Source organism: Schistocerca piceifrons, chromosome X, assembly GCF_021461385.2.
Source record: "Schistocerca piceifrons isolate TAMUIC-IGC-003096 chromosome X, iqSchPice1.1, whole genome shotgun sequence".
NCBI classification, from domain to species: domain Eukaryota; kingdom Metazoa; phylum Arthropoda; class Insecta; order Orthoptera; family Acrididae; genus Schistocerca; species Schistocerca piceifrons.
The window spans coordinates 330,311,545-330,329,538 of NC_060149.1; positions in this window are offsets into that span (position 1 = coordinate 330,311,545).

Below are 17,994 nucleotides of genomic sequence, written 5' to 3' on the forward strand. Positions count from 1 at the left end.
ACGAAGAACCAGACATCTATCGTCGAATCTCACACCAGGCGATGCTGGTCCGTGTCGAGAACATCATAAGCGACACACAACAGGCTGCGTGCAAGGCAGATTCCGTGAAGGCATGACAGATTTACTTGCCTCCCAATGGCCATAACATATCGTGTAGTCTGCACGTCAGTGGAAAGATAAAGAAAACACACCGAAAGCCAGATGGCTCACCAGTCGACATGGGGATGCTTTCCTCCAACCACATTCGGTGACCTGTTCTGCTGAAGAATGCCATAAATTTCCTTCGTGGACATCAAGCGCTTTAGCAGTATCTCAGAACCGACATAGATCAATTCTAGAAAAAATGGCAGAAGTAAAAAGAGTGTGACGGGATATTTGAAAGCTGGGTAGGGTCTCAGAGAGAAGTTCGTGAAAGGGCCTTCAAAAACTGGCTGTTAAGGCACTTGGAACGACGGCACCACAGAATCATCTGAGAGCTTACGAAAAGGCTTATCACTCCGTCAGGGACATGATAGAAGCCTCAGCTGCCCGTGCATCACGGGAGGCTGAGGGTCTCCTACCTGATCTTAAACAGCAAACTGTAACAAACGTATCAGCCTAATGCCGCTAGCATGCAGCAGGTCAAGGACTGTGAAATGGGGAGTGTTTGTGCCACGTGTGGGATACATGTACGTATTGTATTCATTGCAGAAGATTGAAGGCTCGTAAACGTTGACCCACTAGCCCAGCTCGTAATTGGGATAGTAAGCGCGGTCAGTTGACGGCAGTCGTGCGCCACATATCACTCGCGAATTCAAATTCTAAGCACTGGATAGCAGCAGCTACGTGCAATGGAGCAACGCCGTCCTCAGGAAGCCACTCACCTATAGCCACAGCGCTCGATTTACGGACGCTAAGGCCGTAGGTTGTAGCTCATCCCAATGATTCCCTGTCTTCAGCACCGCTACAAAGAACGAGGATAAGATAGTTCACATAACCAGTGCTATAAAATACCTAGCCAACGAAAGACGTCCCTGACAGGCGTCGATCGAGGGCATTGAACAACGGTTCTACATCTACATCTACATGACTACTCTGCAATTCACATTTAAGTGCTTGGCAGAGGGTTCATCGAACCACAATCATACTATCTCTCTACCATTCCACTCCCGAGGCATACAAATGAACACCTAAACCTTTCTGTTCGAGCTCTGATTTCTCTTATTTTATTTTGATGATCATTCCTACCTATGTAGGCTGGGCTCTACAAAATATTTTCACATTCGGAAGAGAAAGTTGGTGATTGAAATTTCGTAAATAGATCTCGGCGCGGCGAAAAACGTCTTTGCTGTAATGACTTCCATCCCAACTCGCCTATCATATCTGCCACACTCTCTCCCCTGTTACATGATAGTACAAAACGAGCTGCCCTTTTTTGCACCCTTTCGATGTCCTCCGGCAATCCCACCTGGTAAGGATCCCACACCGCGCAGCAATATTCTAACAGAGGACGAACGAGTGTAGTGTAAGCTGTTTCTTTAGTGGACTTGTTGCATCTTCTAAGTGTCTTGCCAATGAAACGCAACCTTTGGTTCGCCTTCCCCACAATATTATCTATGTGGTCTTTCCAACTGAAGCTGTTCGTAATTTTAACACCCAGGTACTTAGTTGAATTGACAGTCTTGAGAATTCTACTATTTATCGAGTAATCGAATTCCAACGGGTTTCTTTTGGAACTCATGTGGATCACCTCACACTTTTGGTTATTTAGCGGCAATTGCCACCTGCCACACCATACAGCAATCTTTCCTAAATAGCTTTGCAACTGATACTGGTCTTCGGATGACCTTACTAGACGGTAAATTACAGCATCATCTGCGAACAACCTAAGAGAACTGCTCAGATTGTCACCCAGGTCAATTATATAGATCAGGAACAGCAGAGGTCCCAAGACACTTCCCTGGGGAACACCTGATATCACTTCAGTTTTTCTCGATGATTTGCCGTCTATTACTACGAACTGCGACCTTCCTCACAGGAAATCACGAATCCAGTCGTACAACTGAGACGATACCCCATAGGCCCGCAGCTTGATTAGAAGTCGCTTGTGAGGAACGGTGCCAAAAGCTTTCCGGAAATCTAGAAATACGGAATCAACTTGAGATCCCCTGTCGATAGCGGCCATTACTTCGTGCGAATAAAGAGCTAGCGGCGTTGCACAAGAACGATGTTTTCTGAAACCATGCTGATTACGTATCAATAGATCGTTCCCTGTGGGCAGCCTTGACTCGCCGAACGATAGAAGAAGATGGGAGGAATGGGACGACCATTGTAGTGTGCACTAGAGTACACAGGACGTCGTTTCGCCAAGGAGGCACATTACGACGTCGACGGTAGTGTCAGGGTACCCCATATTGTGGAGCACCCTTTCCAGGTAGTCGTGATAGATGAGGCTTGTGGGTGGGAATAAGGAGACTGCTGAGGCCCGACTGGGATATGAATGATAGGCGACACTTGGTCCAGACAAATTTACGTCATCATCGGCGACAGTGGAGGACGAAGTATCTGATAAAACTCCTGTGAGGGACCTTCAGAGCCAGGTGACTTGTTCATGGAACATACCTGGATAGCTTTGTGGCGTTCGTCCTCTGTGACGTTGGCAAGCAGATTCATCGTTGCATCCATGGGGGCCCATAAGGAGAGTCGGAAGACTCTGGTAATGTTGGCACAGTGGTGACGCTATGCAGAGTACAACATAACATAACGTGGATGGAGGGCTGACCCCGAATCATATTGGGAACAAAGTGGCGTCCAACATCAGTCCAACCAACATTAACCAAAGTTGTCGAATTGTGGCGCCATTCTGTTGTCGTATGGTACATAAAAGAACTCTCCTGCGCTAACCGTCATGTGTGGATGCCCTGATCATGGCTCTCTTAATGTCACGTCGACAGAGGGCAGCGAGCTGTGCCTTGGCATGATTCACCATTGCCTGAATATGGCGCCATAGTATATTCCCGACGAATGATAAAGTGTAAATTCTGAGTTCGTCACCGTAAACGCCATGATCTCTCTTTCGTAACCAATCAGGACATTTTGGAGTGCAGGATTTACACAGAGGACGCACCGTGACAGGGCAGTTGGCAGGCCAATTAACTACCAGCGTGCCTTGTGGCGAACAATAGGTAGCATCTTTGAAGAGAGACAGTGGTTTCATGTGGGTCTAGAGTGGAGTCTTGTCTGGGCAGTCTGATGGGCGGTTCGGTGTTAGGCACACGGAAGTATGAATAAGGGGCATTACGGCTGTGCACAGGATGAGCGCATTTGTAGTATTGTTAATCATTCACAGAGGTCGTGTAGTTTGCGTGTACTTTTTTTTTTTTTGTTTCCACTGCGAAGTTTGAAGGATTGAATTTCACTGAAGCTTTCATGACTGTAAAGCGTGTTTTCCATGTAGGGATATGGTCTTTGTGTCTTTGTGAATAGAGGGTGCTTCGATGCACAGTACAGAATTCATCTACATCTACACAACTGGCCATTAAAATTGCTACACCAGGCAGAAATGCAGATGATAAACGGGTATTCATTCGACAAATATATTAAACTAGAACTGTCATGTGATTACATTTTCACGCAATTTAGGTGCATATGTCGTCTGGTTGAGATGCCAGCAATTGGGTGAAATAAGATGTACAGTGTTCAGTTTTCATGGTCCCCCACCGCTCTACACCATTTGCCGGCAGAGATTAACAGCACAGACATAGGCATCGTGATCAGAGAACGCCACAGGCCAAACTTCATCAGCCTCAGCCCCATAGACACTATAGTGGGAGATATAAACACGATCAAGGCGATTGGGAGAATGGCTAATGAAATGTGTGAAACCCAGATGTTCACCAAGAACATGCTCCCAAGAGTGCACAATAATGAGGTGCTGGACAACTGCAGCTAGTACTGCGCACTGAAGTGGCATGGCAGTTGGTCCATGGGCGCCTGAGTGGTGTTGAAGTCGTCTCCCATGATCAAGGCATCCTACCGCCCCAGGAAGAGAAGTGTGACCACCGCGGAGAAGAAAGTGGAATGTTAGCGGTGGCAACCCGAACCTGATGGTGCATACATGTTAATGACCCTGAAGGAACCAAACATGTGAGCCATGCTTCTGGCCTCTGGGAGATGGGCAACTGCATCTGCGAGGATCTGTCAGAGGATTGCCACCCCACTTCCAGTAGGGAAAGCAAGGAAAGACGTATGCTGTAAGGCCACTGAGAGCACTAAAGTTGCAACACATACTGTCTGAAGGAGGGCAACCGCAACGTCCACATCATACAGAATTTCATGGAGTAATGCCAGTTCATGGCGTGAACAAACGGTATTGAAATTTACAATGGCTATAAGATGAGTTCGAAAATTAGCCATGACCAGGAAGCATTAGGAGCTCCACATTAGGCCACTGAGGGAGGTCACATTTCTGCGACACGCAGAGAACCAACCCCGCCAAGACGATTCCATCACCTGTACACCTCCAGTACGTCCTTCCTCATCATCGAGACAGATGTATAACTGTGACAGTACATTGGAACACTACCAGAGGTGCACCCCCAGGTAGCGTCAGACACAAAAAGTGGGGCAACCGCATTAGACACAGGCGGGGAGGAAGTTCGTTGTCTGTAGCGGGATGCTGACCGCAGATGGAGGCAGGGGGAGGCCTCTCGACGTCTGGTGCCGGGCATCAGAGAACATCAGTAGGAGGCTCATAATCCTGTGCACACATCTGATGGAAGCAGTCATCAGAAGGGGTACAGTGCTGTCTCTTCCATTTGATCGGCGTCCGTTGCTTCCTAGCATGTCGTTCCGTTTCGGCTGGCACACCGTTTTTGTTTGACATATGGCCAGACAGACGGCAGAAAAGCTTAGGTCGGTCCAGCTCTGTGATAAACAACCATGGGGTTGCAACATACGTCGTGCTGCTGCTGATGGCCATCGGCCGTTGGTACCGCCTCTGGCGGCAGTGTAGGAGAGACTGTCAAAACGTCCATCGCGTCGTCGAGAGGAGTCGACGGCAGTGATGGCAGATTCTGAGCGGGCTCGGCAAGAGGCAGCCCCACTTGCGATTGGTAAAGTAGAGGTACCACAGTGGGAGCTGCAGGATGGCCAAACGGCTTCTGAACCAGACATTCAGTATGGACGACGTGGCCTTCCTGGTTACAGCCTGAACAAGTGCGCGTCTGGCCACCGTACATGATACTGTAACGTGTTGCATGACGATATGTAACGTAACTATGTTGGTGCGTGAGAAGCAGCGTGCCCTAATCGAATTTTGAATTCGGAGAGCTCGTCCACACATGGTGCACTGTCTACTTCAGCATAACAAAGCTAAAACACAAACGAACGCTGCGACATCTGCAACAATGTTAGGACACTTTGGGTTCACTGTCATCGATCATCCTCCAAACAGTTCCGAGTTGGCCCATCAGATTTTCACCTCTTCCCAAAACTTAACGAACGCCTTCGAGGACTCCACGTTGATAATGATGAGGCGCTGCAAGCAGAGATGAAGTTGTGCCTCCGTCAACAAAGTCTAATATCCTACACTGATGATAACAACAAACTGGTCTCTCATTGACAGAAACGTGTTCTTCCCCAGGATGATTACATTCAGAAATATATGTGTAGACACTAAGAGTAATGATGTAGATCGTTAATAAAATTTGATTAATTCAAAAGGCTTTAAGGATTTCCACATAAGGAATTCGGAGGCATTTATTTTCAGCACGCCTTCGTAGAATATAAACTAGACAAGACAGATGTACTTTGCACAATGATTTATGAAGGGTATAACAAAAGAAAACTTACGTGATTAGTCATAATACACATCTACCTTTGCATAAACAGACACGTAAGTGGTATTGCCCCGTGGCGTGCAATAGGCTCCTGTACCCTTCCTGATATCTAAATTCAAAAATGCAAGACATCAAATAATGACACATTATATAGGATGAAAAACTGCGACGCTGCCAGCTGTGTGAAACTCTGTCACCTATCGAGAATGAGATTTTCACTCTGCAGCGGAGAGTGCGCTGATACGAAACTTCCTGGGAGATTAAACCTGTGTGCCGGAACGAGACGCGAACTCGGGACCTTTGCCTTTCACGGGTAAGTGCTCTACCATCTGAGCAACTCAAGCACGACTCACGCCCCGTCCTCCCAGCTTCTCTTCTGGCAGTACCTCGTCTCCTACCTTCTAAACTGTACAGAAGCTCTCCTTCGCAGGAAGTTTCCGTCACCTATCTTTTGATCTGAAAATCTTGCATAGAAAAATACCGTATAATGTTTATCGTGATTAGCTTAATATTTCATATCAATCGTAGAAACCGTTTTTTGTAGGAAATTGCTGCTTTTGCTGATGTCAAATGAGAGCGCCCTGCGTCAAGTGATATTATGCAACTTCTATTTGGGATTGGGCATAAGCTCTTCTGAAGAAGAACGTGATGAGAAGGAAAATCAATTGATTTAGAAATTATCTTAGTAGAAAAATGTGTAATAATTTCCAAAAAATGTGGTTCACAAAGTTCCGAAACGTGAGATAATGAAAGAAAACGACATCTATATGCAGCGGAAAACACAAAATAAATCTCGTTGACTGGAGTGTAGCGAATTTAAATGATTTACCATTCTAATGCATTAATAGCATACAAATAGAAAATGTTGTGGGGAAGGCTAACCAAAGATTGCGTTCTATTGGCAGGACACTTGTAAAATAGAACAGACCTACTAAGGAGACTGCCTACACCACGCTTGTCCGTCGTCATTTAGAATACTGCTGCGTGGTGTGGGATCCTTACCAGATAGGGCTGACGGAGTGAATCGAAAAAGTTCAAAGAAAGGCAGCCCATTTTGTATTATCTCCGATTATGGGAGAGAGTGTCACAGAAATGATACAGGATTTGGGCTGGACGTAATTAAAAGAAAGGCATTTCTGTTGCGACGGAATCTTCTCACGAAATTCCAATCACCAATTTTCTCCTCCGAATGCGAAAATATTTTGTTGAAACCGACCTACATAGGGAAGAGCGATCACCACGATACAATAAGGAAAATCAGAGCTCGTACGGAAAGATGTAGGTGTTCATTCTTTCCGCACGGTATATGAGGTTGGAATAACAGAGTATTGAGAAAGTACGTCGATGAACCCTCTGCCAGGCACTTAAATGTGATTTGCAGAGTATCCATGTAGATGCACACTGCTGGCCATTAGAATTGCTACACCACGACGATGACGGGCTACAGACACGAAATTTAACCGACAGGAAGAAGATGCTGTGATATGCAAATGATTAGCTTTTCAGAGCATTCACACAAGGTTGGCGCCGGTGGCGACACCTACAACGTGCTGACATGATGAAAGTTTCCAACCGATTTCTCACACACAAACAGCAGTTGACCGGCGTTGCCTGTTGAAACGTTGTTGTGATGCCTCGTATAAGGAGGAGAAATGCGTACCATCACGTTTCCGACTTTGATAATGGTCGGATTGTAGCCTATCGCAATTGCGGTTATGGTATCCCGACATTGCTGCAAGCGTTGGTCGAGATCCAGTGACTGTTAGCAGAATATGGAATCGGCGGATTCAGGAGGGTAATAAGGAACGCCGTGCTGGATCCCAACGGCCTCGTATTACTAGCAGTCGAGATGACAGGCATCTTATCCGCATGGCTGTAACGGATCGTGCACCCACGTCTCGATCCCTGAGTCAACAGATGGGGACGTTTGCAAGACAACAACCATCTACACGAACAGTTCGACAACATTTTCAGCAGCATGAACTATCAGCTCGGAGACCATGGCTGCGGTTACCCTTGACGCTGCATCACAGACAGGACCGCCTGCGAAGGTGTACTCAACGATGAACCTGGGTGCACGAATGGCAAAACCTCATTTTTTCGGATGAAACCAGGTTCTGTTTACAGTATCATGATGGTCGCATCCTTGGCGACATTGCGGTGACCGCACATTGGAATTGTGTATTCGTCATCGCCATACTGGCGTATCACCCGGTGTGATGGTATGGTGTGCCATTGGATACACGTCTCGGTCACCTCTTGTTCGCATTGACGGCACTTTGAACAGTGGACGTTACATTTCATATGTGTTACGACCCGTGAGTCTACCCTTCATTCGATCCCTGCGAAACCCTACATTTCACCAGTATAATGCAAGACCGCATGCTGCAGGTCCTGTACGAGCCTTTCTGGATACAGAAAATGTTCGACTGCTGCCCTGGCCAGCACATTCTCCAGATCCCTCACCAACTGAAAACGTCTGGTCAATGGTGGCCGAGCAACTGGCTCGTCAGAATACGTCAGTCACTACTCTTGATGAACTGTGGTATCGTGTTGAATCTTCACGGGCAGCTGTACCTGTACACGCCATTCAAGCTCTGTTTGACTGAATGCCCAGGCGTATCAAGGCCGTTATTACGGCCAGTGGTGGTTGTTCTGGGTACTGATATCTCAGGATCTATGCACCTAAATTGCGTGAAAATGTAATCACATGACAGTTCTAGTATAATATATTTGTCCAATGAATACCCGTTTATCATCTGCATTTCTTCCTGGTGTAGCAATTTTAATGGTCAGTTGTGTAGATGTAGATGAATTCTGTACTGTGCATCGAAGCACCCTCTATTCACAAAGACACAAAGACCATATCTCTACATGGAAAACACGCTTTACAGTCATGAAAGCTTCAGTGATATTCAATCCTTCAAACTTCGCAGTGGAAACAAAAAAAAAAAAAAGTACACGCAAACTACACGACCTCTGTGAATGATTAACAATACTACAAATGCGCTCATCCTGTGCACAGCCGTAACGCCCCTTATTCATACTTCCGTGTGCCTAACACCGAACCGCCCATCAGACTGCCCAGACAAGACTCCACTCTAGACCCACATGAAACCACTGTCTCTCTTCAAAGATGCGGGTATATAAGCACTGACATGTGGGCAAGGCATCAGTGTGGCATTCGTGTCTTCCTGACGTGCTTGCGGAAAATGTGAAAACGTGAACTACGGTCACGTGATTATCAAATCCACACAAACAGGACCAAAGTGCTGTTATTATTTCCTTGGCTGTCAAAGGACAAACACCGGTAGATATTCATCGGAGGATAAAGAATGTGTATGGTGCAGTATGTCTGTAAAAGACCACCCTGTGGAATGGTGTGCCAAGTTCCATGCTGCTTCATGATAACGCACGTCTCCATATCGCAAATGTAGGTTGTGCCAGTTAGCCGGCCGCGTTGGCCGTGCGGTTCTAACGTTGCAGTCCGGAACCGCGGGACTGCTACGGTCGCAGGTTCTGCCTCGGGCATGGGTGTGTGTGATGTCCTTAGGTTAGTTAGGTTTAAGTAGTTCTAAGTTCTAGGGGACTAATGACCTAAGATGTTGAGTCCCATAGTGCTCAGAGCCATTTGAACCATTTTTTTGTGCCAGTTCGGATGGGAGACTCTCGAGCACCCGCCCAATACTCTTGATATATCTCCATGCAATTATCACGCTTTCGGACGCTTAAAAATGGCCTAGAAATGTCGACATTACGTCGGACGATGATGTACGGCAAGTATTTACGGACTTCTTCACGCAACAGGACACGATGTTTTACCAGGCGGATATCTTCAACATGGTGCGTCGGTGGTGTGACTGCCTCAGTGCTGACGGTGATTTTACCTGACTGGCATGCCGACTGTGGACTGTACGGCCTTCGAACGGAAACTTTTCATCGTTCCTTATGTATACGGTCGTTGACATATTTCCTTAAAACATAAAATAATCCTTTGGTACAGGCTCGATTAGAAGCACACTCTGTATGTAACATGGCCGTAGCGAACCATGCTGAAAACCGATCAACCAGTGTAATCGGTCGCCTGCCGAAGCGGCCGCGCGGTTCTGGCGCTGCAGTCTGGAACCGCGGGACCGCTACGGTCGCAGGTTCGAGTCCTGCCTCGGGCATGGATGTGTGTGATGTCCTTAGGTTAGTTAGTTTTAACTAGTTCTAAGTTCTAGGGGACTAATGACCTCAGCAGTTGAGTCCCATAGTGCTCAGAGCCATTTGAACCATTTTTTGTAATCGGTCGTGAGCCTTGAAGTGAGTCATTCTGCTAGCTCTTATTCGAAACCTATCCGTCCGGATGAGGATCCCCTTGTAGTCTGTACACAAAGTTATTCACTCGTTTAATCCGCTGCCCCGTTCCATACTTTGTCATTTCCCAGCGGAAGAATCTTTCTATATACTATTTTCAGCTCACAAGTACCTACGTACAGTGACCTGGACAATTAGAGGTGAAAGTAAACCTGCATTCAAAGCACAGTTTAGTAGAAAGCGTTACCTATCCAGTCGTGAGGGAGACAAATATGGCTTGCACTGTTCACTCTTTCAACATTCTTTCAGCAATCATATCAGGCTTATACAATGCACTAATTGTTACTTTACAGCAAAAAGTGTTGTCAATATTGCAAGTTGCCCGTCGAATATGTGCACACCACCGAGACATCATTCGAACATATCAACTGCTATCGTGGGATGCAAGGGGTTGAAGATCTCGAGTTAGGTTGTCTCTTGCGGTTAATAAAACCAGCGGATGACCGCTGCCTAAAAATTACGGCTCATATCGACACAGAGGATTCAAGACACCTACGCGCAGGTTTTTAGCAGGAAAATGTGTGGTCCTTGTCGATTCAGACAGTACGTAACCGTCTCCACGCATTGATTTGGTCACTAGGCGTCGGCTGCCAGTCATGGACTGTGCGGCTGGTCCCGGCGGAGGTTCGAGTCCTCCCTCGGGCATGGTTGTGTGTGTTTGTCCTTAGTATAATTTAGGTTAAGTAGTGTGTAAGCTTAGTGACTGATGACCTTAGCAGTTAAGTCCCATAAGATTTCACACACATTTGAGCATTTTGAACTAGGCGTCGACCCGTCGACAAGGAAGTCATTAGAGACGGAGCACAAGCTCGGTCTAAAGGAGTATTGGGAAGGATGTCGGCCGTGTCATTTCAAAGACAGCATCCCAGCATTTTCCGTAAGTAACTTAGGGAAATCACAGAAGACATAATTCAGGATGGCCGGACGCTGATCTGAAGCGTCGTTTTCCTGATTGCGAGTTCAGTGTACTAGCCACTGCGCTACCTCGCTCAGTGCGCGAAGAGAATAGGCAGGTAAACAACTATAATGGATCCTAGACCATCGGCATACATACCTCTTTCCTGGCGAGTGACGGAGTAATCTTAAACCTTATGACTGTTGTGAAGAAGTATGGAAGCCTTCAGGAACTAATGCATGTCTCAGACATATAGTCCCATGCTTTCTGGACGGAGGTGGGTCAATAATGTTTCGGCAGATGTCATGTACCATTGGCGGACGCCTCGTCTACCTATCACGGTCCTACGTTCTAATGCCACTGTCAACAAAAATATCAGAACAATTTTATACTATTAACGGTAGTTATAAATGTGGGCAGTTGTGTTGTATTCTCTTCATTTGTAGCTTTTGAGACGAGAAGACGTTTGTGGCAGAGTGGTGCCACAGCTTTTCTTCTTCAAATAAAAGACCATGGAATCCTACCTGATACCTATATTTTTCATGAAATATGGATCAGCCATCTCCATTTTTTCATCAGCAGAGTTCACCTCTCTCCTTTCCATTTCACCGCTTCTCTAACCGTGCCTCACCTACTTTCTTTTTATACACAACTGAACTTGAGCATCCTCTTACCACAAATAATAGCGCTTGGCCTTTTATGTGAAACTGGACGAAAGTTTTTGTAAAAGTTTCTGAATCGTATAACTGACGAGGTACTTGGGTACCATCACCGGCTGGAAACCACTTTGAGACCGGCCTGCACGCCGACCCTCGTCGTTAACCCGCCAGGCGGATTCAGTCCGTGGCAGGAGCAAATCCTCATCCCGGAAGTAGCACTTTAACACGCACGGGAATACAGATGGGTGTTTGAAGATTTTGTTTCCCATTTATAAAACTAAAAGATCATCACAAACATACATAAATAGTAGGGGACATGCAGCCGTTGACAAAACACGACTTCAAGGTAAGAATATCAAAGGGAATTGTGGATCTGGGAATCTACATTTTTAGTAAGGGCTCAGAATAATGTCACTTACAGTATGCAGTTTGTACATCTTAAACCTTACCTTACTACTGCATTCTCTTCCAGGATATTGGGAATGAAGATTAGGATTTGTATCTCGTCGACAAAGAGGGCCGCGCGGGGTAGCCGCGCGTATAGGGCACCTTGTCATATTTCGTGCTGCTCCCCACATCCCCTCCTCCCCCGCCGGAGGTTCGAGTCCGCGAGTCCTCCTTCGGGCATGAGTGTGTGCGTTGTCCATAGTTTAAGTTATACTAAGTAGTGTGTAAGCTTAGGGACCGATGACCTCAGCAGTTTGGTCCCGTAAGACCTTGCCACAAATTTCCAGTTTCTGACAAAGTGGTCATTAGAGACGGAGCACATGCTCCGATAGGTAAAGGACATTGGCCGTGTCCTTTTCAAATGAGTCATCCCGGCATACGCGTCAAGCAGTTTAATAAACCCAACGTGTGAATGGTCGAACGGCGATTTGGCTGGCTCTCCTCTCAAATGCAAGTCCAGTTCTGATCACTGCAACACCTCGATTCGTTTTATTATTTTCCAGTGGTAGGGATTTCAGTGTAGACAAATACATCTCTGTTGCCTACACCATCTCATCCTCGCCTTTTTTTCATTTCTGGAACAATGGACGAAAATATTTATGAGTAGTTTTCGTTTCGTCACTGCAATGCAACTTGATAATTACAGCTAAATAAGCTGTCACATTTATATACCGAAGGATTGTCCGAATGGGATGATAGTCAATAGATGTGATGTACATGTACAGACAAACAAGTATTACAATTTCTGAAAAAAATATTTTTTCAGGAGAAAGAGCTTCACAAAATCAGTTTGGAACTTACGCAAGCGCTTATTCGGCTTGGCATTTATTGACCGAGTTGTTCGTTGTCCTTCTGAAGGATTTCGTGTTAAATTTTTTCTAGTTGAAGCGTTTGATAGTCGAAATCCCGAGACGGTTGGAACCCTTAATGCTCCAGACGTTCTCAGTTGAGGAAAGATCCGGCGACCTTACTGACATAGGTACAGTTTGGCAAGCACTAACACCAGCAGTAGAAACTCTCGCCGTGTGAGGAACGACACTGACTTGTTGAAATGTAAGCCTACCACGAAGGACAACAACACGGGATGTGGGATATCGTCGACGTACCTCTGTGCTTAAGGGTGCCGCGGATGGCAACCGAAGCAGTCCTGCCATAAAGAAATGCCACCCCACTCCCAGTTGTCAGGCCATATGGTGGTCGGTAGGACAGTAGTCAGGTCGGTATCCCACCGTTGTCTGGGGCGTCTCAAGACACGTCTTCGGCCTGGAATTTCATTGACTGGAGTAAAATTGACGTTATTGATGAGTCCCTCTTCGAACTGAGCCCCAATGGCAAGAGTGGACGTGTCTTGCAGCAGCGGGGTACAAACTGACTGTAGCCTGCCATACAGCCCAACGACCAGGAGTGATAGTCTGGGGTGCCATTTTTTCTCATAGCATGACAACTTTTGTTGCCGACCGCACGCGACGATCGTACGCATATTAGCGCCCATCAAGCCTTGCGTGTAGGAAAAGGCGAGAGCTGCTACTGTTTGTGTTAATGCTGGCTCAACTGAGTACGTTTGGAGCATTAAGAGTAGGGCCCTGCAACCATCTTGGGATTTTGACGATATAACGCCTCAGTTGGACAGTATTAACCATGATATCCCTCAGCAGAACATCCAACAAGCCTGTGAATCAATGCCAAGCAAAACGACTACTTGCACAAGGGACAGAAGTGGACCAATGCTTTGTTGACTTGCTCTTTGTCTTGAATAAATCGTCTAATTTTTTAAAATAGTAGTTAATTATCTGTACACATAGAATGCATCATGTGATCTCCGTCCCATTTGGATAATTCTTCCGTGTTGCACTTTTTTTTGCCTTAAAGTGTGTAAGGTTTTGAGGACAGAACAACAAAAGTGCAAGCTGTGAATATTTTGGCTTAATGTTGAAATCTTATCACCGAAATATACGCATTTACACAGTTTACAACGTGACAATGTTATGGCGGTTGTCAAACAACACATCTACTCTTCATAAAGTGAAAGTCCTAAACACAACAATAGTAAATTTTAACTATAAGTTTCTTTCAAAGATTATTCTTATGACTACGTCATAATGTTGGCCAGTACTATGATAAATCATCCGATTCCGATTCAAAGTTAAGTACTATTTAGGATGACAATCAACTTTACGGGGGATGGTTAGTTTTGTGACAAGGTCGCTCGCGTTTACAGGGCACGCAAGCTGGTGAACCAACAAGTTTACTCCTCTGCTCGCGGTATTTACCTTAGCTGCAATGAGCTGTCGTCTGCATGGTTGCTCTCGTCCTCTGAAACTCCTATAAAAACTAATTAAGCCTTTGCTGATTTTTCTAGCAGAAACTCTCCCTATGTTTCTCGTTATGAGATAAAACATGTACTCATCCCTAGTCTTGGAATATCGCGATATGCACTCGCATGGCAGGAACAGCATGCATATTAAAATGCCCTCTCAGTCCATGCAAGAACAATTAACTAACTAGCTGGTTCGTTTCTCCACAGTTGAAGCTCAACGATGCTACAGCTGATATCTACCTTTTTGTCACCCGCAATGAAGGCAGTATTCACACAAATTTCTCCTCTGCGTCGTACAGAGCGTTATGCACGCCATTCTGTACTTGACACCAGTTCAGAGAAGAGCCCCGAAAATTTCGCTCTTGTCTTTCTTGTAGCCGTATAGTCTTCCCACCTAGTTTCTTTAGTTCTCCACGTCATGGCTTTTTTCGACCAATAGAAGTGTTCCTTTTATTTTTCGGAAACTCTCTCTGTCAATCGCGAGGGTCCTAATATTAAACTGCGTCATAATATCGGCACTTTACTCCTTTCTAGTTCGTTTTCGACAATCGGAAGTTTTGAGCCTGCTCCAGACGCCTAAATGTTACATGCGTACATCACATGTGTACCACTTGCTGTTCACGTGATCAACTGCGTCACTGGTTTTGTTTGTATCCATTTGGAATTCCAAAACGCAGTTTTCTAGAACTTATTTCTGTCCTACTCCGGTTGGTCCATTACTTGCTCTCCAATATGCGTCACCTGTCCGGTCAATGACTCCTGCTACTGGACGCCCCCTAAGAGGTTTTTGTGGTGCCTCCCATAGTGCGGCCTCTGCTTCTGCCTGCACCTGCTTCCACAGAAACGTTTCCTGTCGCTGCTTGTTTCACATTCAGCACATTTGCATGCATTTTATAGGAACGGTGTGTTAATTCCATCGACTGAGTGTTACCCCTTTTGCATTACATACTTATAGGCAAATATGCTCCTTAGTGCCAAAGTGAGTTAGGTGTCAATACACCTTCCCATTACGATGTATATAACTCTTATCTAACGCGTGAAATTGACCATTTATTCTGCAACCTTACATATCCTCCTCCTTTCGTGTTCAATTTTGTGCTGGGTCAATCAATGGTTGAGAAGTCGCTTAAAGACAGTGCAAAATTGTCTGCAACTGCTCATTGTCACCGTTGACATATTTACTGACCAACTTCCTATTTTAATATTTTGTATTCCTTAAACAATGGTTCCATCTAGTCTCCTTATCATTCTATTTCACATTGTACTTGATTTCATATTTACGGATTTGAGCTTGTAAGGTGTCAGGCAAATTCAACACCTTCCATGAAAACCCTGACATGATAAGCAAATCCAGTAGTATGTCACATACCTCCAAATAAATCGTGAAATGAAATTAATCAAAGTAATACGAGTAACGAGTGAGCAAACGGAATACCACAGACTAACACAAGAATGCCTAAATGCATGTCATACCTTCCCACCGTGAGACAGACGCAGCTCCGAGGGGAGAAACGAGAACAGACGCCGAGAGTAGAACCGTGTTAAGCTGGAAGGCCCTACGATAAGGGACGGACACCCACGTGCCAGCTAACCGCTAGGACCACCCCCCAGTCCATCTTAAAAGCTAGAGCCCTCCAGAAGAACAGTATAGATCTTACGATAACACTAAAAGGACCACACCAGCTGCAAGTTTTAGCTTGAGACTTTTTCGCGTATCTGTTATGTTGCAAACTTTAAAAACATTGCCCCACCACGAAGGGTATAACGTTTCTCATCGGATAGACAGAATTTTTGTAGGCGTAGCTTAAGGTTAACATTGAGACCCTGATTGGTCAGATGAAAACACAGCCAGATCGTTTTTTTAAACCAACTTCGGTAAATTGCGGTAAGGAGATGTTAGGAGAGAGTTGCTTCCGAGACGGCGAGGTGAGCGGAGCTCTGCTGCCTGCCGCCCCCTGACGAACACCGACAAGGTAATGAACGCACACGATGCCGCATAACAGTGCATAAAGCTTCACTCAGAACTGCAGAAGTCTCATCTGCTACACCCCCTTTTTGCGAAATACTAGTGTCGATCGTCAATTAAAGCTCATGGTGTTCACATTTGCTACTTGAATTAAAAATCTGAAACGCGATGGTTTTTCTGTTATATAATTATTGAGAAGCTACATCAGCCACTGTAATTTGCGACAAGTTGGATAAGTAATTAAAGATAATTGAGGGTCACTGTAGACCATTTTGATGGTTTTCTCTTTTGTGAAACTTGATTTTAACCTAGATTATAGATGTGATATGGCATAGGTAATCCTTCGATCCATTGTAGAACTTAGAAACGCATTCAGGGAATATTCGTTCACATTTTTGTTGAACGCAGTTGGTTTTTACCATCCTGTATTAAAACATTTCCTTTTATCAATAGCGCAATTTATAAACAATGTTTTGTGAGTAGAATAAAATTTCCAATGGTAAACTTAACTGCTTTTTCGACGTTATTTTACCAGCTAACTAAAAATAGGAAAGCCTTGAACCCCTTCCACTAAATTTAGTTAGTATTAAGATTCTTTTACAGGGAGTGCAGTGGAGCTGACGCTGAAATCATTAAGTATTTGGTTATATCATCGCTAGTCTCACTGAACTCTTCTGAACTCTACATGTCATGTGTGGTCTGATGTCTCCTTACGAGCAACAGGTCCCAGGTTCAAACTAGTCAATCCCCTAAAAAAACACGTTCAGAGCGTCGTTGCGCGAAAGTGGTAGGGAGACACGATTTAGAACAGACAGACACCATGCAGAATGTTAGAAAATGGCGACCCTGCCAGGATGGTAAAATACCATGATTGAAGGTCGACCACATACCTAACTAGGTCAGAAAAATATCATGTTAAAAAGTTTTCGTAATAAAATAAAATTTTTTTGAAAGGCATACATAGTCGAAAACAGTAGCTGCAGCGATAGATAGTAAGAGAGTATTCAATAAAAAGTGAGACATTCAGCAGAGACAATAGCATAATTAAGTTATGTATTTTAAAAATTGTTAGAATTAAGTTTTCTCCTCAATGCAAGCACACAGGTGGCGGATACATCGTTGACAAGTTCTTTCTGACCCAAAAAGTAAGTAAATGGATTGTCGGTCTTGGGTATAATAAGTGTCAAGTCGCGTGAACAAAAAATTTATGAAACGCGTGAGATCGTATGAGCGCATGTTGACTCGAAGTAGGGTGCGTGAATTGCTTTTAAAACAGTAAATAAGGGTTTCGGAAAGATTAGCAATGGCAAATCGAGACCTTGACCGAATTGAGATAGAGACCCAGCATGAAAATGGACAGAGAATAGAGGACAGTACAACAGACGATGCAGTATCGCGAGAAATAGGACATATAACGCACCATAACGAGGATAATGTACGTCAAGACATAGAAAACGTAAGTCAGCATACGACAGAGGAGCAGGAAAGTAGAGAGAGACAGTCGATGAGGATTCTAACTTGCGTCTTGAATA